The sequence below is a fragment of the Rhincodon typus genome, chromosome 32 (genome assembly GCF_021869965.1).
Source record: "Rhincodon typus isolate 14 chromosome 32, sRhiTyp1.1, whole genome shotgun sequence".
Taxonomy (NCBI): domain Eukaryota; kingdom Metazoa; phylum Chordata; class Chondrichthyes; order Orectolobiformes; family Rhincodontidae; genus Rhincodon; species Rhincodon typus.
In genome coordinates, this window is record NC_063363.1 from 6,021,467 (window position 1) to 6,045,101 (window position 23,635).

The following is a 23,635-nucleotide window of genomic DNA, read 5'->3' on the forward strand; positions in this document are numbered from 1 at the left end:
CCATGCTCTGGAATTCACTCCCTAAACTTTGTGACTTTTATCTCCCTCTTTGGAAATCACAGAAATTTATGTGACAGAAGGAGGCCTCTGGCTCCACACATTCATGCCAAACTAATCCCATCTTCCAGCTCTTGGTCTGTATACTGGTATTGTACAACAGTATATCAAATCAAGAACACATTCAAATAATTTTTTAAAAGGTACCTGTTTTAGGCGGTGAGTTTCATGTTCCCAATCCTGTCTGGGTGAAACCATTTCTGAAATTCCTCCCTAATCATATTAAATTTCTGCCTTCTGGTTTCCGATCATTCTGATCTCAACTTTATGAAATTCAATTAAAACTTACCACTATCTCTGTTCCAGTGGAAATAGCTCCAACATACACAATCTTCCTGCATGGCTACTCTCTAACCAACAACAAACTTGGCACCTCTTTAGAAAAATCATAATCATTCAGTAGATTATTTCTAAGCAACTTGTTCAGAAAAGTTATGACACACCTCTGGAGCAGGTAGGACCCAGGCCTCCTGGCTCAGATTTAGGGTCACTACAACTGTACCCAAGAGCCCTCTACACCCATTCTGTATCTAGTTTTTCTAATCAACCTCTTCAGAGATGTTAATACATACTTCTAGAGCAGGTAGGACTTGAACCTAGGCCTCCTGGCTCAGAGTTAGGGACACTACATCTGTACCACAAGAGCCCTCCACACCCATTCTGTATATAGTTTTTCTAATCAACCTGTTCAGAGATGTTACTACACACCTCTGGAGCAGGTGGGATTTGAACCTGGGCCTCCCAGTCCAGGGGTAGGGACAGAGAGGGCCGAACACCCTTTCTGTAATGTGGGGACTATAACCATGTGCAGCTGCAGGCTAACTGATGTATTGTACAGTTCTAGAAGAACTTTCCAGCTTTTTATTCTATGCCTCAGTTAATAAAGACATTTTTATTGCACAGGATGTGGGCATTGCTAGCTACGTAAGCTTTGTACCGAATACTTCATTGTCCTTGAGAAAGTGGTGGCAAGCCTCTTTCTTGAACCACTGCAGTCCTGTGGTGTAGGTACATCATTAGGGCTGTTAAGGGTAGAGTTCCAGAATATTGACCCAATCAAAGTGCCCCATAGGTGTTATCCTCTCATATAGGTGTGAAGGAATGTCTGAGACCTAATGGAATGAGGGAACCGGTGGATGGATATATTAATTAATAGTTAATAAGATTTGAATTAGTTATTTGAACATGGGGAGTTAGTAGTCAATGAGGGGCAAGTTTTATGGTGTCCTTAACAGAAATAAAGCTCTCACTAAAAAACTTAGACGCGGTTCAAAGCTCTTCTCATGTATAACATTGGGAGCAGAGGATGGTTGAACCAAGATTGAGAGTTTTGGGGGATAAATATTCACTTCTGTTTTCTGAAAGTGAATCTTATGAACAGTGAAAGAATTAAGTTACAATGTGGACTTGGGCTACTTCTATCAAAGAAGCAGCAATGTTTGGCCTTAGCACATTCATTACTGTACATAAGCAGGATGAGAGTCAAAGTTTTTTCAGAATTGGAGCCTGATCTTTTGAACACGGATGAAGATTTGAACAGATTGTTAATTTTCATGGACAAAATTTATCTAAAAGATGATTTATTGACTGCTTATGAGATGTGATCAATCTGAAGAGGCCACACACAATATTTGGGTGGATATGGCGAGTTCTACAGTAAACTTTGTAGGGAGCAATCATATTCTGTAGAGCTCTTGAGAATCCTAGTAATTATAACTATAGGGCCTTGGTGAGACCACATCTAGAGTATTGTGCAGTTTTGGTCACCTTAACTGAGGAAGGATGTTACGGTTACGGAGAGAGTGCAACAAAGGATTTACCAGACTGATTCTTCAGATGGTAGGACTCATATATGAAGAGAGACTGGATCAATTAATACTATCTATGCCGGAGTTTAGAAGAATGAAGGGAATCTAATAGAAACCTATACAATCCTAACTGGGCAGGATAGACATTGGAAGGATGTTCCTGATGACAAATCCAAAACCATGGGAGAAAGTTTAAGAATATGAGGTAGGCCATTTAGGACTGAGATCAGGAGAAATTATTTTCTCTCAAGCTAGTGACGCTGTGGAACTCTCTGCCACAGAAAGCAGTTGAAGCCAAAATATTGAAAACTTTCAAGAAGGAGATGGATATAGTTCTTGGGCTAAAGGAACCAAAGGGTACAGGGAGAAAGTGGGAGCAGGGTACTGAGTTAGATGATCAGTCATAATCCTATTGAATGGAGGAGCAGGGTCAGGGGGCTGAATAGTCAACTCCCTGCTCCTAGTTTCTATATTTCAATACCTAACTGGTAATATAGCTGTATGTGTTGCTATCATGCAATAAACCATTTGTTAATGAAAACAAATACCTCTTTTATTTGGGCTCACCATTGCGTTATCCCTATCACTGATCATAAAACATACCCTAGATATATGATAGACAAAGGAGGATTGGTAGCAATGAAATACCTTAAATAAGCTTTACCCTGTGCAACATTCTGGCAGAGGTGGCACATGCCATGAGGTATCTGACAAATGCAGGTTGTTATGGTGGCAGGAGTAAAGTTTCACAACTGCCAGTTTCTCTCCAGTACCTTAAATCAGTGCTTTCTGAATGAGATGGTCAATGTCAACATACACTATGAGACTACAAAGGCATTCCTTTCGGTCCTGGATCTGTCAGTATCCTTACAACATACTCACCAGCTGAGACCTCTGTATAGTTCTCAAGAGCAGAAGCATTGAATGGGTTTAAAATTATTCTTTCTCCCAGTAGTGCCAAGGCTAATCACTTCTCCTTTTGAATCCCATTGAGATGAGCTGAGATGGGGAAACATTGCTTGCCTCTTGAGAGTTCCATAACGAGTTGCTGAAAGATGGCCTTTCCCAGGAGAATCCTTAACAATCATTCTTGAAGAAGTAGGGAGGGTGGAGGCCAAAGAAGAATTTGAACTTAAGATATTGGCGGCCAGTGATGGTCAGCAAGCCCAAGCTGGCTTTAATATCTGGAGAAATATACAATAACATACTATAAACCACAAGAGGTTGGAGTATTGTGAGGAGTTCCAGGCTCCACATCTTTGGGAAGATATATCAGTCTTCGAGAGACTGCAATGTAGATTTTTTTTAAAAATGGATTATTTCAATGGATGTGGGCATCAGTGGCAAGACCAGCATATATCAGCCGTCCCTAATTACCTTGGAACTGAATGCCTTGTTACACCCTTTGCAGGGGCCAGTCAAGAGTCAACCACTTTACTTTGGGTCTGTTATCATGTGTATGCTGGATGGACTACATTTATTATAATACAAACCAGGGCTGTATTCCCTAAATTGATGGGCTACAGATACTAGAATACAAACCAGGGCTGTATTCCCTGAATTGTTCGTTTTTATTAATTTTAAATTTAATTCAGTTTAAATATGAAATGGATAGATTTTAGTAAACGGAAACGTATCAAAAGATGTGGGGCAAAGGTGGATATATTGAGTAGGGTCACAAGTGACAATCATTTGATTGATGGTAGCTGCACATGTTTGAGAGCATAAATATCTTTCCCCTGTTCCATGCTCCTTGGTTAAGGAACAGAGATGGTTTTACAGGATTTCAAGAGAAAAGAGAAAGAATTTCTTTTCCCAATTTGTTTTTTTTAAGAATTTCTTACGTGGAAGTATTTGAAAAAATACTGATATTTATATTTGTCATGGCCCTCCTGTTTGCTGGATGTAGAATATATAAGGCAATGTTTTTCAAAAACTAATTCCCATTCATCATAAAATCGAAGTAAGACATTGTTCAGTAAATAGAATTGTAACAAAATAGGTGAATATATTTCCTTTTGTTTTCTTTTTGTGTTTGTCAAGAATATAATTGTGGAAATGACATTTGCTTTTTGTATCCTAAATTCCTTTTCGTATGCAAATTATTTAGAAAGATTTCACAGGATACATTTTCTCTTCAGTTTCTGAATTGCCAACATAGGCCTATTTCAAGGAATTCAATTCCTCCCTAAGGAAAAGGAAAGTAATGTACCATAGGGCTGCTCTCTCATTAGAGAGAGACAACTGGAGGTGGTTTAACTGGAGAGTCACTATGCCTCAGGTGAGGGGAGAGGTCGAGAAGCAGAGTCCGGTATGGTAGCCTCAACTGGTGTCTGCATTGAACTAATGCTGTTGACATCACTCTGTGTTGCAAACCAGCTATTCAGTCAACTGGGCTAACTGATCACCCTCCCTCCCCACCTTCCTAACAAATCACTGTTTAAATACAAATCGTCTTCTTCAGGGTACTTGGGTGGTGCATTGGATAGCAAGGGCAACATGCTCTGTTCATTGTTCTTTACATTTGAGGAGTGAATTCTGGTATTGAATCCATGGGAAAGTAATGAAGATTTTGGCGCTATCCATGAAGAATACCTCTGTACTAAACGAAGACATGCCCAGTCAAATAAACCAGCGATTTGGTGAACGTAATAGTCAACTGGGGAAGTGCTAATTCCATGACTATCTCAGTCTAAAACATAGATGACTTAAACTGACATTAGCATATTGTTTTGGGAAGAGGCTATAAAGTGACGCAAAATCGCTAGTGAAATGTGATCGTTGTTAAATCTCATAACCTTCCATATTTATAACAAGGCACAGAAGTAGCAAAACTCTAATAATACCTTGCACTTGCTTTTAACAGGATAAAACATCCAAAACATTTCATCAGAGCATTATTGGACAGAATTTAATATTTATTTCAAAGACGGGGTGGATTGAATGGCCTTCTTTTCAACTCTACAACTTGATCAGTCTGAAATAAAGAAACTGACACTCTGCAGCCTCTACATTTGTGATGTAGTGTCCAATATATAATGTACATCTCACTGAGAGCAAAAATACATTGTACTTTTTCTTATTAAAGTATGAGCTGTAAAGAACACTTTGTTTCATGCAGTTATGCACTTAATAAAAATATTTAAATGTAATAAATTATTTTGTAATGGCATCCATGTATCATGTAGGAGCATTTGTGTCTGTCTTTATGAATCACCAACTGTGCCAAACTTGTACTGACTGTTAATGTTACACGTGACCTAGTGATTGTACTGCAGTAAAGAGGATTGCATTAGCAATGCCTTCATCAACTCCACACTTGATTAGTCCTCAACCATCCTGGGTTGGCCTCCCATCCTCCACCTATTATAAACTTCAGCTCATCCAAGACTTTGCTTCCTGTATCGTATTCCACAGTAACTTACAGTTTCTCATCACCCCTATCCTTGCTGACCAACACTGGCCCCCCGTCTCCCTGTAATCCTGATCTTTAAAATTCACATTGTTGCATTTAAATCCTGATATAGTTCTGACCCATCCCAATCTCTGTTTCGTTTTCTGATGCTATACCAGTCCTCCAAACCAGATTTGTCCAATTCTGGCTTTGTGTGGATGTTATTCTTTTTTCACTTCATCATTGCTGCGTACACAATATAGATCCCTCCTACTTCCATTTCAGCATTGTCTTTCCAGGTCATTTCATGTCACTACTTAGCCAGCTTCCTGTTAAGACCCTGTTTGAAACCTATCTTGCTGACCAACCTCTTTGTCAATTCTTCTCGTCAAAGAGACTGTCTACAGCACCTACTGATTTCTACACCTATGGGCAATATTTCAGGCAGGCAATGGGGGGTCTCACCCACCAACCAGAGAGCTAGTGAGACACCCACACCACCTAATATTAAGGAAAGGCTCTTAGGACTAAGGGGAAGATGACGGCTTAGTGATGTTATTCCTAGACTATTAATCCAGAGAACCAGGTAATGTTCTAGGGGCCTGGGTTTGAATCCCAGAATGGCAGAGGGTGGAGCTGGAATCCAATAAGAATCTAGAATCAAGATCTTCATGATGACCATGTTGATTGTTCGTGAAAAAAACCCATCAGGTTCACTAATGTCCTTTAGGAAAGGAAATCTGACATCCTTACCTGGTCAGGCCAACATGTGACTCCAGACCCACAGCGATGTGGGTGACTCTTAACTCCTCTCTGGACAAGAAACACTGGCCTTGTCCCTTGACTTCCACATCTCATGAACAAATGAGAAAAACATCTTTACCTTGTCTGGCCTATATGTGACTCCAGACCCACAGCAATGTGGTTGACCCTTAATTACCTTTAAGCAATTAGGATGGGCAATAAATGCTGACCTAGCCAGTGACACTCAAACCTGTGAATGAATATGTTTAACAAAATGAAGTGTCATTCACTTCTTAAAGTGTTAGTGATGAACCTTCTTCAGCACCAGTAAGTCCAGGGCAAGATGTTTGGAACACCCTGCTCCCCTCAATAGCTTCCAGTCAGAGCTCCATTGCAGACTGTACTAATATAATTCAGCAATATGCCAGAAGTAAAATTGGAGGGGTGCAAAGACCTTGAAGAGTTGTGAAGCTGGAGAATGTTGGAAAGGGTTGGTAGGGTGGTATCACAAAGGCAGGAATAGTCACAGCTGAAATGTGACCAGTGGGTGGTACGGTGTGAACTCAGAGCCCAGTCTGTGGATGCATCTTACAAAGAGGTGAGGGTGAGGAGGTGGGGAAGGAGGGAGTGGATATTTGGAGATCGAAACGATGGGATTTATATAATTGCCAAATTTGAGATACACGTGGACGATGTCTAAAGAAATGAGACTCCATTCACAAATCACAGAAGTGAAAATCTCACATAATTCTCATATCACGCCTTAGGAAATTAACTGAATTGCAAAATGAGATCGATTATTCAAACTGTGGTTTGTTAAATATTGTTTACTCATGATCTGTCTATAACATTATCACCTTATAATCTTCATTTAATGCCTATTTGGATTCTCATTTCCACAGATTGATGTTATCGCAAACAGTAAATTACAGGAGAATAAATATTCACCATGAACATTAGTTCGATGCTCAAGCAAGACATTATTAAAGTTAAATCAATCAATATGTTCCAATCATGAGGAGCAGACTCCCGGAAGCAAGACATAAACTTTTCAGATTCTTCAATTATGCCACATGCCTTTGCTTACTGAAAAAAAAAACAATTTGCATTTATAGGCATTTTTAATGTTTCAAGCGACACTTTGCAAGAGAGTAATCCTCAATTCACACCAGGTCAAGGAAGGAAAAACTTGTACAGGCAACCAATAGCTTGGTCAAAGAGGTAGGTTTTTAGCTTGTGTCTTAAAGGAGGCAAAGTTGAGATGTTTAGGGCAAGAGTCTTGAATTCAAGGTCTACACTTCTAAAAGTAGAGGCTTCCATACTGAGGGGATAGGATTAGGGGATTCCTAAGAGGCCAAAATCGAAAAAATGCAATGTTCTCAGAGGGCTTGGGGCTGGAGGAGATTTCCAATAGAGACTGTGTGGATGACTGGACATATATAGTGGGAGCCTGACTTATCAGGTGGGATTTCTGATCAATTTGAAAACACCAAATCAATGTCTAAGGATGAAAATCATGTCGCAGGAAAATTGGATGAAAATATTCCCATGTTTTTTGAAAGGTTATACCTCTGTGATCATATCAAGAAACCAAGAATTTATATTTCTTCTGCACTGCCTGAGGTGACAACGAAGTACACTCCTTCTCAAGCTCTTCTTTTGTTAAGTTAAAGACCCTCAAGTTAAACCACCATCAGTCATCTTTCTCTCTAATGACAAAGCAGCCCTATGGTCCTCTGGGACTATGGTGACTTAACCCTTATTTGTTTTCTGTGTGAATCATGGGTTCCACTTACATCTGATTTAAGAAAAAAAAGTGAAAAACCACTAAATTTGGTGAACTAATACATCACATTACTCCAAAAAAAAAAAAAAACCTGCTAAAGGTAATATTGAAACCAAATTCAGGTTTATACTAATAATTAGCTGAAGCCCACTAGCTGACATTGCTGTTTGCCTTGTGATACTCACCACACACACCCTACTGCCATTGAGCAATACTGTTTGACCAGGTGTCTGATCTGTGCCAATAAGTGCTTATCAGACTGGCCAAAGTCCAGCCTATGAATCACTGCAACTCAAGTTGTGCCAAATCTGGGCATGTAGCCCCCTGTCTACTTGTGTTTATTGTGAATAGCTTGTAAACGCCAGCATTAATCTCACTTTGAAACAATTAGCCAGCCATAGCTCTGTAGGGTAAGGGGATGGTAAAGTTAATTTCTTCCAGTGAGTGTAGGCATAGCTCTGTCCTGCCACAATTTTGCCTTTCAGTTGTTAGTTTCATTTAATGGTTGACTGTACACTGTGAGGAAACTAACAGGAAACATAGACATTTCTCATCTGCATAGTAAGAGATGTGCCCATACCTTGTACCCAATGTATTGTGAGTTCCTTTCTGGGAGCAGAAGATTTTTAAAACGTGTGTCATTTCATTTGACTATTGGAGTTGATATGATTGGAATATTTTTAAAATGTAGTCATGGAATGTAGACATTAGAGGGTGGGCCTGCAAACATTTTTATTGCCTTGGAGAAGGTAGTGATGAACTGCCTTCTTGAACTGCAGTAGCCCTTGGGTTGTGGAGGTTCCAGGACTTTGACCCAGTGGCAGTGAACAGTGATATAATTCCATGTCAGGATAGAGTGAGTCTTAGAGAGGAACTTGCAAGAAGTGGTGTTTCCATGTGTCTGCTGCCCTTGTCCTTCTATTTGGTAGAGGTCATAGATTTGGAAGGTGCTGTCCTGGGAGCCTTAGTGATTTAATGTAGTGCATCCTAAAATTGGTAGACACTGCTATCATCATGCATTGGTACAGGAAGGAGGCTGCTTTGTTCTGGATGACACAGCTTTTTGGGTGGTGTTAGAGCTCTCTAGGCAAACGGAGAGTATTCCATCATACTCTTAATTTTTACCTTCTTGATGGTGGATAGGCTCTGGGGAGACAGGAGGTCAGGTACTCATGACAGAATTTCTAGCCTCTGATTTTCTCTTGTGACCTCCAGTCAGGTTAATTGTAGGTGATTCAGTAATGGTAATGCTGAACATCAAGGGGCAATAGACAGATCCTACTTTTTGGAGATGGCCAGGGCCTGGCACTTGTATGGCATAAATGTTTCTTTTATGCTCATGATGTTAATCATTAAATGTAAGATAAATTAAGATTTCAATTTATTTATGTTAAAATTTGCCTTCTTTCTCTTTACTACTTTTGTGAACTTCTACTCAGATTTATGAACTTGTACTGGTCAAAGTCCTGGAACTCACCTCCCTAATGGCATTATGAGTTTATTTACAGCACATGGACTGCAGTGATTCAAGAAGACAGGTCATCACCATCTTCTCCAGGGCATCTAGGGATGGGCAATAAATGCTGGCACAACCAACAACACGCATATCAAATGAATAAATTTGAAAGAAGATTAATGTTATTACCTACCTCTTCAAGCAAGCCTTTGGTTAACTGGCACAATGGCTTCTTAAAGAAAGAGAAAATGTTGAATGGGTTGTGGCAGAATCAGAGGGGAACAAACAAAGTACACGTTTCAAGTCAATCACCATCTGTCCTATCTGGGAAAATCATATGCTGCAAGATACTCCTTAAACCTACCTCTTTAAACAAGCCTTCGGTCAGCTGCTCCCAAATCTCTTCATGTGGCTTAATGTTAAATTTTACTTGATAATGCTCCTGCAGAGTGCCCTGGCATTTCACTTCAATAAAGGTGTTAGTAAAATTTAGATTGTTGCTGATCATAGGATCTCTCTAACTTTTTCCACAGAGGACAGGAACTTTCTGTGAACACAGCCCAGTCCACCGCATAAGCCAACCTTCTATTCATTGACTCCGTCTATACTTCCCATTCCCTCAGGAAGCAGCCAACATAATCAAAGACTGCTCCCAACCTGGTTATAATCTCTTCCAATGTCTTCCGTCAGGCAGAAGATACAAAAGCTTAAACATGTGCCAACAGATTCAAGAACAGCTTCTTCCCCATTGTTATCAGACTTTGACGTGAAGCACTCAAATTTTTAATTTAGTGTTGATTTCACTCTTTTTGCACCTTCTCTGCAACTGTAACGTTACATTCTTTGCTCAGTTCTATTAGCCTAAACATATTGTATGCTATGATCTGCCTGTACTGCACACAAAACAAAACTTTTCACTGTACCTAGGTGACAATAATAAATCAAATCCTTAGAATGCAATGTTTTGTAGAACCGAATCTAAACATTGCCTAATGACTGGAAAAGCTCAGCAGGTCTGGCAGCATCTGTGGAGGAGAAAACAGAGTTAACATTTCGGGTCTGGTGACCCTTCCTCAGAACCGGACCTGAAACGTTAACTGTTTTCTCCTTCACAGATGCTGCCAGACTTGCTGAGCTTTTCCAGCAACTTTGTTTTTGTTCCTGATTTACAGCATCTGCAGTTCTTTTGGCTTTTATTACCTAATGACTATTTGTCAAACTATAACTTTGTATGCCTCACTCTGTTCAATCACACTATGATCTGCATGAACTTGTATATTATGATCTGCCTATACTGCACACAAAACAAAACTTCTCACTTTTATCTAGCTATGTGTGACAACAATCAAATCCTATTCCTTTCAACCTTAGTAATTGTTCACAGAATTTTAAGCATGTTCCATGCATTTGGCTATGCGCCTCGGTTTCTTAAGAATAAAAATGTAAATTCCTCCAATTGCTCATAAACTGGTTACACTATATACTTCACTCAATAGCTGCTATGCCCTCTTCAATGTGATGTCTCACTGACTACCTTCCTATATCATGAAGAATGTGAAAGCAAAAATTCAATTTAGAAAGTTTGGCAAATGATCATGTTCTATTTTGGGCACCTAGAATTCTAATTTCTGAACATTAACATGAATGCTAAAAAGAGTAAGTCAGCTCTTCATTAAGCAACTTGAACTTACACCAATCCCAATAATTGATGTCTATATTTGTTTTCATTGCTGCATTGGTAAATCATTAAATAGTTAATTGCCAAAATCAGTTCATGGTCTTCTGTCATTGGATGATGTTTGATACTTGAATGCCAAGTATTTATCCCATTGTAACTATCACTTTGTGCCAAGTCAACAAGATTTTTTTCTTAATACTTTGGATGGCAGAACAACAGACTGCAGCCAAATGAATGTACAATAAGGATGGGTTATCATCCTTTGCTTTACTGGATAAATAAATACTTCTCTTTATATGTGCAATCAAATTACACTTTATTCCTCAGACACTTGGATTTAGCAAGAGATGGTTAATCCTATATTTAAGATTTCCATGGGAAATCACCTCTAACTGAACAGTTAACCAACTTTTGAAATGATAAGAAAGAAAATTACCAACAGAACACTAAATCCAGCAGAGAAATCAGGAATGGACAATAAATGCCAGCCCAGCCAGCAAAACCCACATTCCTCAAGTGAATTAAAAAGAATACCCTGACCACAACAACCCACCCTCCAAAAACAACTAGACTCCATCTTCTGGATACATTTTCAATCTCATCCTCTTTGAAGATGGGAAACATTGAAAGAGAATCTTTGCTAATTGTATCCCATGATAACATCAGCATAAGCAAAATACACAGGAACAGGAGGAGACCATCTAACCCATTGAGTTTGTTCTGCCTTTCACTGAGATGTGGCTGATGTACCTCCTAATTCCAGCTACTTGCCTTGTCTAGCAAATATCTACTACTATCAATTTAAAACAAATTAAAACAGCACCTACTGCATAATTTGTGGCATTAAGTCAACACACATACACCAGTCTGAATGTGAAGAAGTGTATCTCCAGTTTCTCTCCTGAATGGTGTGCCTCTGGTTTTAAGATTTCCTCATCAGTGAAAAAAAAATGCTTTTCCCTATCCATCCTGCGTATATCCTTTCAAACGCCTATTTAAAAAAAATCAATTAAGTTTCTGCTCTATCTTCCAATAAACAAGCAATCCAACACCAATAATCAGAACAAGACACTTGTATCCATTGCCCACCTATTCACTGCTGCATTGTGCAGTATACATGGAACAAGGGAAACTTCACTGATAAATAATTGAACACTGAGTGAAGATAGTTGCAATACTACTGGATTAGTAAGCCAGAGCCCCAAGCTCATGTTCTGGGATTCCAGATTTAAAAGGGACCCAGGGGGTAACTTTATCATTGCAGAGGATGGTGCGTGCGTGGAATGAACTGCCAAAGGAAATGGTAAAGGCTAGTACAATGACAACATTTAAAAGGTGGCTGGATGGGTATATGAATAGGAAGGGCTTAGAGGAATATGGGCCAAATGCTGGCAAGTGGGACTAGATTAATGTAGGATATCTGGTCGGCACTGTTTCCACGCTGAATAATTGGCAAATGGTGGAATTTACTGAGAAAGAATAGAATGAAAAGCTAGCCTAATAGTGATCACATGATCACTGTTGATTGTCATTGAAACCCCACTTGGTTCTTTAGGGTGGAAAATCCTGGTCTGGTCTACACGTGACTCCAGACCGAGGGCAAAGTGGTTGACTCTTAACTGCCAATTACGGATCAGCAGTTGCTAGTTAGCGAGTAACTGGCTCAGGTACAAAGAAGGAAACAGAAGCTAGGATACGGAGGATGTTGGAAATCCTACATAAAACATGCATGTTTTATATCAATGCTAAAGGTGTATGAACCATTGAAATAGGTGAAAATGATTGCAGTAGAGGCACGTGCAAGATCGAACAAGACTTAATAATTCACTGCCAATCCTTGAAAACCACGAGTTGAGATCATGAGCACGTCCTCGGTCTTGCAACATACGGGGCCTGATAATGTGTAGCTCAAAGTCATTAAAGAGTAAAATGGGCACGTCCAGACGTTATAAATTGAAGCAAGCACCACTGTCTATAAGTAGCTGCTTGTACAAGTAAGGCAGCGGAGGGGATGGTATTAAAACCACTGTTCTCTGAAACAGCAGATGTGCCGACCGACAGCAACTTTTTACTCTTAAGTATGAATCTATTAAAGAGACTGAAGCAGAGAGATATGGGGGGACACTTTGCAACCTAAATAAAATCTGGAAGTGAGCAAGCGAGTTAGTTCATAGGAAACGTCATTTCAATTCCATTTGCTGTGTAGGCGTTCTCGAGAGACAGATTTTCGGAAAGTACTGAGGTGAAGTAGGAATTCTGGTAGACTTCCCCCACTTGATTTTAATTTCATATTTGGCTTTTCTACAAGTTTTGTTTTCTTTTAAAAACGACTCCTTGGGGAGAGAACAAAAAAACTAAGTTTTTTTTTCTTTTGTTAGTCTTCCCCCTGATTTTAAGAAAGATCCCAAATTTAAAGAGCCGAAACTTAAAATCATAACGTAATCATGCCTGGTAAATGTTTTACAATAAGCACTTTAGCCTAAATCGAATTAAAACTTATTCGAGCTCGTTATACCCGTTGCTCTTCCAACACTTCAAACATTTTATGTTAGGTATAGTTCCTGTAACCTACACCATTCATTAGTCGAGCTGATAAAAGTAGTTTCAAAAAAAAAGTATCTGACTTGCTTACAATTATGTTGCCTCCATATTTGTTCAAGGCGCAAAAGTCATTGGCAAATACAGATGTTTGAAAATGCAATTTAGTCATTTTGTGGTGAACTTTATTTAGTCAGGAAGAGTACATGCAGCAACGAGCTCAATGCTGTTCATGTTTCTTGACTACGCCTTTTAAATGGAGAGGGCGCTGTCCAACAGAAGCTGGGGATTCTCTGCTGACCAGAGGGAATCTCAATTCGAGTTCTTTTAGTTATCGAACTAGCGAGACGGAAATTTTTTTTAACAATGGGTCAATTCGGGTATGACGAAGAATCTGCAAATTCCTCTTTTTTTTTCCTCCTCCGGTTCTGAAATGGAAAACTAAGTGTTTCAAATGCGTTATCTTTCTGGTGGTGAGTTGAATAGATCCAATATTTCGGGCTCAAGAACGGTCCGCTGAAAAAGCTCGGCCGGTCTGGCAGCATCTGTGGACAGAAATCGGTTAACGTTTCGGGTCGAGTGACCCTTCCACAGATTGAGGGCCATCTGCCCCCATGCAAGGTAGGAAACCTTGCAAACCCGTGACCGTCTCCCACCTAGAAGGTCATGGGTAGCAGATACATGGGAACACCCCTTCTTTCCCCCTGCGAGTTCCCCTCCAACCCGCTCAGCATACGGAATTGGAAATATTTCACTGTTTTGGGTCAAAATCTTGAAACTTCCCCCTGTAAACTGTATTGTGGGTGACCTGATACCAAATGGTCTAAAGCTGTTCAAGAAAGCAGCTCACCACCACCTTCTCCAGAGCAACTAGTGAAGGCAATAAACACTAGCCCAGGAGAGAATTAAAAAAAAACTTGCCTCTGTTGCTTGAAGTCTTGTTTAGCGTGTATTTTAATGCATAGGTCGCAAGGTTTTTCCCGAAGAATATAGCAGTAGACCCCTTTGTAGGATGTCTCTGGGGACAATTCAATGCGAGCCCTAAGTGATATTAAACGGCGCTAAAGAGATTCAGTCCTGGCTTGTGCAAGCTTAACAGCACACGCCACTCTAATAACTCTCTCACACGTTCTGCTCTGATACGCTACCAGCGGAGTTAAAATAAAACAGAACTGCGGATGGTGGAAATCAAACAAAAACAAATCGCCAGAGAAATTCCGCAGGTCTGACAGCATCTTACTGTGATTCAATATAGGACCACCGGCTCTTTCAACTCCACCAGGAACGGGAGCTAGGGCAATAGTGTGATAATCTGTCAAAATGCCTGTCAATAGTATTGGACCTATTTAAAATATAGTCAGTAATATACAGAATGCTTGCATTTAATAAATTGTTTGCTTATCTAGATTAAATCACGCCTCACATATGTAGAGTATATTATTTAAAGTAAATACACAGCTGTATAGTAGTACCAATGACTGTAAGCAATAGTGGAGTGAACGCTCCTTACAGAGGGTGGAGTTTAGTTCTTTCTATACATGACCAGCCCAGGCACCTTGCACAATTATTATAAAACAGGCTCAAATAGAGGCCGATGGACAAAATGCCTGTAGCAGGTCTGTACCGCTCTGAAGTAGCGTCACTGAACTGGAAACGTTAACTGTCTCTCCCTTCACAGATGCTGTCAGACCTGCTGAGTTTCTCCAGCTATTTGCTGCTTTTTATGTGTCGGATCTTCAGCATTCGCAGTGATTTGTTTTATTCTGGTTTCTGCAGCGGAGTGATTTTAATCAGCGACTCTGCACGACGAGCCGTAATATGACATTCTCAACAAAACATCGTGACTAGCCTCATTCAAGTTGTGAATAGCTCATTTGGCCGCTTACAAACACAGTGTCCACCTACCCAATGAAAAACTCAGCTGGTCCTTACACACAGTCGCTCATGGTATCTTGTTGTATGTTTTAGTCATTATTCGCACAGGAAGTCACTGGCATTAATGTGTAACAGCGTTCTGATTTACAACATGTGTTCACTAGTGCGGTAATCTGCTTCTACAGAACCAGCACCTTATCATAAAGGCAATCTACTGCATTATTTCAGCTCCTGTATTGGAATGAACACTTCAGCGGTATTCTCTCTCACACACATACACAAAAACAAAAATGTTGGCTTGAAATGTTTTGTTTTAAGTTCATTTTTTCAAAAGACAAAATAATCGAGTCGTATTTCCCTCCAGCGACCCCGCCGTTTTTGTAAAATTCAATGGATGTGGATATTGACTGCGTGTTAGTGAAGATATCGGATTCATTTCTTAAATATTTTTGTGTTGGGACACAGTAAATTATGCCGCGATAACTAAATAAGTTGGCCAAGGTTTAGCCACGTGTTTAGGGTGGGTTTATTAGGTATGGAACTGGTTGTTACTATCAGAGTTTCGGAGGTGATTTTAAAATATATTTTACATACAGGGAATGCAATTTTCACTCATGTTTCCAGCGACAGGTCTGTACAGTTTACAGAAACACCAAGTTGTGGAGAATGTGGATTTGTAATACGTTTCTGACTTACTTCAAAGACACTTTAGCCCCAAGATTAAAAGCGGGGTTTGCGCGAACGGAATTTAAAGTCATGAAATTCCACTTCTGAAGTTTGGCTTTGCATTAGGCGAGGAATAAATGGCCCAGTTCCAGCTACATGTGAGAATTATCCAGTAAAGCGTTTGAGAAGTGGGATGAAAGTGCATTGTGGACTTGAACAGTAGTTGCTGTATCAAAATTCAATAACATTAGAGACAAATAGGCAACACCCCGAGATTCCGCTACTTCCCAACCTTGGGGAAGTTTACAGACACTTCAACTAAACGTGTGATCACCTTTTAAAAAGGTAGTTCTGACGAGGAGTCAGCAGACTTGAAACGTTAACACACTACTGCTAGAACCGCTGAGGTTTTTCCTCAACACTTTGCGTTTTATTTTGTTGAAAAGATGGGGTTGATGAAGGGGGAGGAGGGTTATCCCACAACCTCTGGGGAGTTGGAGGAGGTGTTTGATGTTCCCACTAGATTTGGAGGTGGGGGACAACACAGTGGAATGGGTAGGGGTTGTGGAGATGGTGTGTATGGAGTAGTGCTGTGATGGGGGGGGGGAGCGGTGGAGAGAGAGGAAGCTGGTGCCAGGATCAAAGATGGCGAAGCAGCAGTTGTCACAGGGAGCTGAGGTTGGCTCGGCTGTAGTTCTCTGATGTGGCCTTGAGTGGGTGAGTGTGAGGGAGAGAGAGAGAGAGACGCGGGGCGATGACGTCTCCAATCTGCTGATTTGCTACATGGAGCCGGAGAGGTGGATGTGAGCGAGTGCGGCGCGCACTGTGAACTGTTTTGTATGCTGCGCTAATAATAGCGTGCATAATTCGGTGACTACCTCTAGACTGAGGCCGCTACTGAATGAAAAGACGATTGTATCGATATATAAAAAAACACAGACGTGTTTATTTGGAAAGAGGGGAAAAGGTATGCAAAAACCAAATAATGTAACTATCTGCCTTGTATGATAATTTAATGGTGTTTGACTTTCTGCTTTTTTTTTGCATTTGGCTTGCTTTGTTTGCAGAGAAAATATATTTTTGTCCCGGGAGCTCACTTGATGAGATACCGGTGTGTATCCCTGTAGTAGCTGGGACTGAAACTGTGTTAAAGCGCTGAGGTACATTTGTAAATATATGTGTGTGTGTGTGTGTGTGTGTTGTGAGAGCTGGCGGATCCGTCTTTGTTAGCCGGCACTTGGAATTTCAAGCTGCTTCCCCGCACAGATGTGGGATATCTCTCCCTCTGTCTCTCTCTCCCTCTCTCTCTCTCTCCCAGTTCTATTCTGCGACTTTATTCTGCCTTTGGACGCGGAGCCGGCTCCGGTTTCTCTGCGGCGTTAGCAGCCGCTTGTGCCTGTGTTTGTCTCTCTGTTTATCTGAAGACTGATGGCGGAGGCCCCGACCCCTCTTACTCCCCTTTACAGCCAGTACTAGCGCAGGGGAGACCGAGAAACCGCTGCTGAAATCTCATCTTTCAGTCCGGGGAGCGTTTCGGCGTCTTTTTGTGTGTGTGTGTGTGTGTGTGTGTATGGGGTGGGGGAAGATGGTGTTAGATTTTAAAATCTCTTTGCTGCTGAGATTGACCCCCGGGGGGGCAGTACCGTTATAAACACATTTCCCTGCAGTCCTTTTAAATCCTTTTTGACATTTCGGAAGGATTGCAGGCTAATTCAGATTTGTAATTCTTTTCTTGTACAATGTTTGTTTATTTTTCCTTTCTCCGGCTACAACTCTCTTATTTTATCCTATCTTTCTCTATCCCCTTTTTCTATCTCTCTCCCATCTTTATCTCTTTCCCCCCTCGCCCCCGGGTTAATTAATTGCATTTTCAATGGATCTGATTTGACGCGTCCGATTGTGTCTATGAAATTAACAAGAAGCGAACTGACCCGAAATGTACATTTTTGGGAGGGTTTTGGAGGAGGCCGAATAGGGAGAGTGAGGATGGGGAAGGTAAAGGATACAGGAGAGGGATGGGGAGAAAGGGTAGGGAGGGATGGAGTGAGAGAGGGGCGACAAACACTGGCTATAGCCAGCTCCGCCGGATCCCAGGGAAGCTGAGTCCTGCCTGGTGTCTTTGATTGAGGATCTCTACAACCCCCCCAACACACAAACAGGACTTCCGAACTTAAAATACTGATTGAAGCTTCAGCTGCTTACGGAACAGCCCGCCTCGCTGTTAACGTAAAACACTAGGCGTTTTTAAAGATGTGTATTCTACTTCAACCAAAATTGATTGATCTGATGGGGGCTTTTGATATTTATAAAACCAACTCTGAATCTTAAGGAAAACTTCCAGCCTGGCCAGGTTATGATATTTCGGAGCTAAGACGTGATCTCTGTTTGCAATTGGAGCGAGGTGAAGCTGAATAACCTACAGCAGGCAGGTGGCAGACTATAATCACGGGAAGGTTGAAATCTTACTGGCTCAGTTAATGATTACAGTTCACAGTGAGAGAGTTTACGTGTGTAGCGAAAGATGTCCCGACTTTTTAAAAAAAATCACTTGCCCATTTCTGTACTATTCAATTTTTAGCACCAGGAGTTTTGTCCTTTTTTTTGCAGGGGTCCCTAAAAACTAATTTCACTTTTCTTGCACACCCCAACCCCCCCGGGAATTTGGGGAAGGGGACCTGGTGATACTTAACGAGTTAGGGGGAAAAAAGCTTGACGTCCCCTTATCACTGTTACTTCATAACTCCCCGCGGAGACATGTGCAATGGTAATATGGGGGTGGGTGGAAATGAAGAGCAGGTGGTGAGTAACGCTGCTCCCTGGAAGAGCTTGGGTAGCCGCGAATGGGCTGAACGGCCGCCTGAGTGGGGCACTGTGGCCTGTTGGAATTGTCCAGTGTACAGGCGGAGAGGTGGGAGATAGAAAACGGGGATTTCCCCTCGCTCTCTCGCAATGATGAAGGGGAGGCCCAGCAAGGACACATGCTCATGTGTCATCGACTTTAACGATTCTCTTCTTCCAAACCACCAACACCCCCCCCCCCCCCGCGCCTATGGGGAGTTGATCTTTAATGTTGCTTTTTATAATCCAACCCAACAGGACCTCCTCGTGGGATCCGTCTCTGTAATGGGGCGGATTCCCCCCATCGACATTAAACACTGACATTTTAATAAATTGTCGGTAGTGTGTATGGTTTTGAAGGTGCAGTGAATTGCGAAACGGTTTCCCGAACATGGTCTCGCTCCCTATCCCTCCATCCGAGCCTCTCCATTGAGGAGCCGGTCCCAGGGTCTGAGATCTGTCGGTGCCTCCTCAACAGCAGAAATTACCCCCTCTCTGCCGATTTCCTGCCCCTTCGCCTCTCTCCAGCACACCTTTGGTTGCAGCTAGGAATGAATCAGTCCCTTGAATAAAAACCGAAAGAACTGCGGATGCTGTAAATCGAGAACAAAAACAGAAGTTGCTGGAAAAGCTCAGCAGGTCTGGCAGCATCTGTGAAGAAACAAAATCAGTTAACGTTTCGGGTCCGGTGACCTTTGCTCAAAACTGAACTTCAGTCCCTCACAGGTATCCAATGACCCATTACCTTTTTTGCCCAGCCGAGCTCTTTGTGGCTTTTTTTTTCACCTTCTAAACTCCGAATATGTTTGAGGACGCCTGAGCCGCCTCACTAGTGGAATCTACTGAGCAGCAGAGCATGGTGTAGATTTACTGCAGTTTGCTGGTACAGATTCGATGGATCGAAGAGCCTCTTCTCTATGGCCTAATTACGATAATAGTATCTTCTACAGTTGCGGCAGAACATTAGATTTAAGTGGAAGCTTTGTTTTCTTGTAATGTGTTGGTACTGCAATGTCATTGGGTAGAGTGTGTAATAAATACTTCCCTGTGGACAGCTTTGCCTTTTGGGCCCAGTATGTACTTTTTAGCCTTTCTCAAACCTAATCAATCCTTCAATGTCTGCTCAGATTGTTACTGTTTTATTACACAGGCACAAAGCAGGTTGCTTGGCCCATCAACTTCATGCCACATTCCTCCTATTCCTTTTCATCGCACTCTGTGTTTCCTTCATTTCTCTCATGACTTCCCTTAAATGACTCAATGACACTCCCCTCAACAGTTTTGAGATAAGGAGCAGGAGGACTGAAGAATTTTGAAGATTTGAAGAATTTTTAGATCCTTGGGTGGTGGGTATCTGGAACTTGCTACCTAAAAGGGTGGTAGAGGAGGGAACTGTCAAGGCATTCAAAGGCTGTTTAGATGAGAACTTGAAATGCTACTGTGTACAAGACTACAGACCAAGTGCCAGAAAATTGTTTAGAATAGGTCAATGACTGCCATGGATAGGATTGGTCAAAGGGCCTTTTTTAGTCCTGACTCTTCAACTACTCTCTGTGCTAGTGAGCTTTTTATTCTGTTGTGGGACATAGATGTTTCTGGCTAGCCTTCATTTATTGCCTTTCCTTTCCACTTGATATTTCCCTTCCATTCTTCTCTAAACTGTTCTGTGTTCATTGGCCCAAAAATGCATTGTCAAAACAACCAAGATCTTTTTGTTTTGGTGTTCTTGTAATTAGGTGTATAGAATTACTTTGAAATTAAAAATATTCATGCTATTTCTTTTATTTTAACATCATATCAATTTTTTAACCTTCTGTCTTTCCAGTTTTCTGACCCTTCTTTCTCTACTGTTTCCCTCCACCTCTGTTACTTTCAATTGTCCCAGACATTTTTTTTTATTCTCTACGATCCTCACTCAAAGTGGATTTTTAAAAATTTAGAATGCTGTGAAGATCATTGATATCCAGAGCATAGGTACAGACAGTTCAGCCCAAGAAATTAAAGGTAGCCACTGTGCTTTACATGAAAAAAAACTGTGCTATGTCACAATCTGCAAAATTGCTTTCTCCCTCATTTATCCAGCCTCCCGTTTTGTCCTCGCTCTTCTTGGCCAATTATTTGAAAATTGTGTACCTGACTCTGTGCTCCCATGGGTAGAACCCCCTACTAATTGTGATGTTGGAAAAATACCGTCATTGAATGTTTGAGTCAGTGATGCACCTTGTGGTTGAATAACTGCAAAGGCATTCCTTTTAGAGTACATATAAAGTGACTCCCAAAGCAAGTCTGATACCTGTTGAAAGGAGCAATGTGATAGATTCCTAAGGGTAAAGAGGGTGATTTGTGAAGAAAAGTTTTTGAAAGAGGTTAAATTCTGTTTGGGACAATGATTAAAGAAAAATCTCCTTGCATAAGCATTAAATGTTGTTATAGATGAATGAAAATCACAATACTCTTACAGTAAGTCACAAATAGATTAAGGAACTTAAATGGAAATGAGTGAGAGGCCAATTTTGATCAGTTTGCTCAGAAAGACTTGTTTATTATAAAGAATAAGAATTCCAGGAATGAACAAGTTCCCCTCCAAACCACATCATAATATCCTGACTTGGAACTACATCACCATTCCTTCACTGTTGCTGGGTCAAAATCCTGGCACTCCCTCCCTAACAGCGCTTTGGGTGTATCTACACCTCAAGGACTGTAGCGGTTCAAGAATGCAGCTTGCCATCACCTTCTGTAGGGCAAATAGTGATTGAAAACAAGTATTGGCCCAGTCAGCAACACCCATATCCTCTAAAAGAATTTTAGAAAGAAAATTTGTAATTACCTACCCAAAAAATGCTATGGAGGCAAAAATGTTGGGGTTATTTCAGTGCATTTTGATTTTTAAATATGTGCATTTATATAGTCTGTCTTGACCTTTTGATGTTCCAAAGTGTTGTCGAAGTCTTTTTTTTTGAAGTGTGGTCTCTGTTCCCTGTTGAGCAGGGAAGTTTTGAGATCTTTTCATGAGCCAAAACCTTGCTCCATTTTGTCAACTAAATTTGTAAAACCCATAAAAAAGGTGATTTTTCTCTTTTTACTTTAAAAAAAGTTTGTTATTTCTCTACCTAATGAAGACAGTTTAGCTTTTCCACTGTTGAAGGATTGTTTTGGCATCAGGTGAAAGACACTGTTCCATGGTGCAATCCTTACAATATGCTTTGTTAGTGTTCATTGTCCTTAAATTTCTGTGTGCAGTCAGGAATAATAGTACTTGAACGGGAAGTTGAAAAGTTTTTTTTTGTCAGTGAATGGATGAGGGGTGGGAAAAGGAAGGAGAGTTATAAGAAAAGGACATGAGATATAACAGTATAATTGTTAATTGCAACTGGCTATTGAGTTAGAAAGAAATTTAAAGATTTGAGGATATAGCTTTTAGAGGCAGTAGTTCCTTTTGGAACATGGTGCATGCATTATGTGGAATGACGGATGCTTACCCTATTACAATGTAGGGACATGATCATCAAATTTCTAAATAGTTTTTTTTCTTGCACCAGCTGTACTTCTGAGGTGTCTTACTGCCTTGAAACAGTCCTGTTTTGAGGTCAAAATTTAAACATGGCGAGTGTAATGTCCTGGTGAGTGAGAAAACAATAAGTTCTTCATAAGCTCCACGAGCAGTAGATTTTGCATATTTAAAAAGTCAATGGCCTTTCCTAATAGACATCCATGTTGAATGATTTTCTACATCATATTTCTTTTTGTAAGTAAATTGCAGTCTGTGCTGAAAATGAAATGCTGTTCTCTTTTGTCTAGAAGTTAGAAATTTCTATTCCTTTGCAGGATATGTTGCTTAGTGTTATTGGAATTGCTTATGTAAATATTGATTGCCTCTCAACACCAGAATAAAGAAATGATTTGACATGAAACCATTTCCAGGGAGCTGCAACTCTTATCCAGTTCATTTGGTTAGCCATTACTTGTGTTTATAAAGCGTGTTATTACATGTCAAAGCACTTCACAAACTAGAAAAGCTCAGCAGGTCTGGCAGCGTTTCTGAAGAGAAATCAGAGTTAACGTTTCGGGTCCAGTGACCCTTCCGCAGTTCCTGGTTCTGAGGAATGGTCACCGGACCTGAAACATTTACTCTGATTCTTTTTCTTCACAAATGCTGCCAGACCCGCTGAACTCTTCCAGCAACTTCTGTTTTTGTTCCTGATTTATAGCATCCACAGTTCTTTTGATTTTTACCTCCCAAACTATGTTGTTGCTGGATATGTTGCAGAAACATGATGTGCATCTTGTGTATACCAATGTAGCAAACTCCAACAACAGCTTGTATTTATAAAGCAGCCTTTTTAATGGAGTAAAACATCCAGAAACATTTTGGGAGTACTATGCAATAAAATTTAATACTGACCATGTAAGGAGATATTTGGTTAGATGACTAAAATCTTGGTCAGACATAGGTTTTAGTGGGAATTCTGGAGTTTAAGATCCAGAAAGCCGAAAACATGGACACCATTTGTCGAATTTTTATTTTTAAAAAAAGTCAGGTTTGCCTAGGAAGTCAACGTTAGAGACACACAGACCTTGTGGGAGATTGTAAGGCTGAGTTGAGGAAGACAATGGGTATGGAGGGGTTTGAAAGTTAAGAATTTTCTTAACTTGTGAATGATGAATTTCCCATTTAGGTTTTTTGACGTGGAAATGTTGACCAGGGAGAACATCCCTTCCACTGTTCAAGTAGTTCTGGGTAAATGAGTCTCAGTTTAACATTCTGACAGTGCCTCCAATAATCTAAGACTGA

At 40.6% G+C, this 23,635-nt stretch overlaps 1 protein-coding gene and 1 long non-coding RNA gene across 4 annotated transcripts in view; one reads left to right on the forward strand and one right to left on the reverse strand.

Annotated features, from left to right (window-relative positions):
• Positions 1 to 6,948: 6,948 nt before the first annotated feature.
• LOC125486751 lies at positions 6,949 to 11,856 on the reverse strand. The gene is made up of 3 exons (XR_007265379.1): positions 11,751 to 11,856; positions 9,439 to 9,477; positions 6,949 to 7,089 (listed from the first exon to the last, which is right to left on the reverse strand). It is a non-coding gene; the product is annotated as an uncharacterized LOC125486751 (long non-coding RNA).
• Positions 11,857 to 13,790: 1,934 nt separating this feature from the next.
• The window catches only part of zbtb16a (zinc finger and BTB domain containing 16a), a 244,137-nt gene continuing 234,292 nt past the window's right edge, over positions 13,791 to 23,635 (forward strand). Inside the window, exon 1 of one of the 3 annotated variants that reach the window (XM_048615417.1) lies at positions 13,791 to 13,934. The gene's annotated coding sequence lies outside the window, so the exon portion shown is untranslated. Of the gene's footprint in view, positions 13,935 to 16,644; positions 16,970 to 23,635 lie in introns of those variants that run through there. The other 2 variants (XM_048615418.1, XM_048615416.1) reach the window with 2 other exon arrangements.